Genomic DNA, 623 nt, shown 5'->3' with positions numbered 1-623 from the left:
CTGTCCAGTGACACATCATCCTGAAAAATGACCCTAATCTTTCCCAGGTGTTTAAGGTATACGGCCCAGAGCTCAACCTGACACTTTCCCTGCCGCAGAAAAGAAAGAAGTGTCCCTTAACATACAGTTTCCTGCCTAAAACATGTGGCTCATGACTGTCCCAGGTGGCTGTGGCCCAGAGCTATGTGGGGCATTCGTCCTGGTGGTGGCCTGGCTCCTCCGTGTGGGAGGGAACCAGGTGGGAGCTTGCCTGTCTCAGCCTGACCCTGATGCTCGGGGCCGAAATCCCCACACCGCCCTTCTGTTTATCTGCCTGTTTTCTGGGCTCCTCTATGCTGGCTTTTCCTTTCCCTCTCAGGTCAGTCTTTTCTTACTTCTTTGTCTTTTCCTGGGAATGCTGACTCCTTTGCGGGTCCTGCTTCTTCCTCCCCAGCTAACCCGGGCTGACTTGATTCCGGACACTTCTCCAGCCCTGAAGTCCGGCTCTTGCTGCCTTCCCAAAGTCGCTCTCATTCAGATAGCTGAGTGTGTCCCAGCCTCTTCCTGGTCATCTTCTCTGGGGGACCCCCCCCCATATGTGTCCTACTGGGGACTGGCAGTCTTTGGTGAGCTTCTTTTTTTTT

The sequence above is a fragment of the Orycteropus afer genome, unplaced genomic scaffold (assembly GCF_000298275.1).
Source record: "Orycteropus afer afer isolate SDZICR_OR568_19922 unplaced genomic scaffold, OryAfe1.0 scaffold00127, whole genome shotgun sequence".
In the NCBI taxonomy this organism is placed as follows: Eukaryota; Metazoa; Chordata; class Mammalia; order Tubulidentata; family Orycteropodidae; genus Orycteropus; species Orycteropus afer.
The sequence above is the reverse complement of the archived record's forward strand: the minus strand, read 5'-3'. Positions refer to the sequence as shown.